This window comes from Boleophthalmus pectinirostris, unplaced genomic scaffold (genome assembly GCF_026225935.1).
Source record: "Boleophthalmus pectinirostris isolate CB_2022bp ecotype Guang Dong unplaced genomic scaffold, ASM2622593v1 HiC_scaffold_8, whole genome shotgun sequence".
In the NCBI taxonomy this organism is placed as follows: domain Eukaryota; kingdom Metazoa; phylum Chordata; class Actinopteri; order Gobiiformes; family Gobiidae; genus Boleophthalmus; species Boleophthalmus pectinirostris.
In genome coordinates, this window is record NW_026571515.1 from 41,719,066 (window position 1) to 41,719,607 (window position 542).

Sequence of the window (542 nt, forward strand, 5' to 3'; positions counted from 1 at the left end):
GAGGTCGTTCCGTTCATTTGGGGTTTCAATGCTCTGCGGCCAATTTCTTTTTTTTATAGTAGGAACATTAAAAAAGAATTGTTCAGTGTGACGTAAATTCTGTGCTGATCTAAATGGAATCAGAAACTCTTTGACGTACAGTGGGAACTTTGAGTAATAACATTTAAACACAAACTGTAAAACGTGGAGCTGTCCTTGTGGATGTAAGAGACAAATGCACTGTTCCACTGTGTGATGTCACAAAGTGGTAGTTTTTTTTGTTTGGTTTTTTTTCAAGTTGACTGCTCCTTTTACCTTTAGTTCAGTAGAGATGGGCAATTCCAGAGCTCAAATCAACCAGATGATTCTAATAAAAGTGTCTGGAGTGTTTTCTGTTTGAGAGAAGAACTCAGAACTCAAATGTGCAGGTTTGTGTGTTAAACATGTGAATGAAACAAAACACAACTGTAGGTGTGTGAATGTTGTGTGTGTGTTGTGTGTGTGTGCTGCGTGTTGTGCCTGTGTGTTGTGTCTGTGTGTTGTGTGAATGTTGTGTGTGTGTG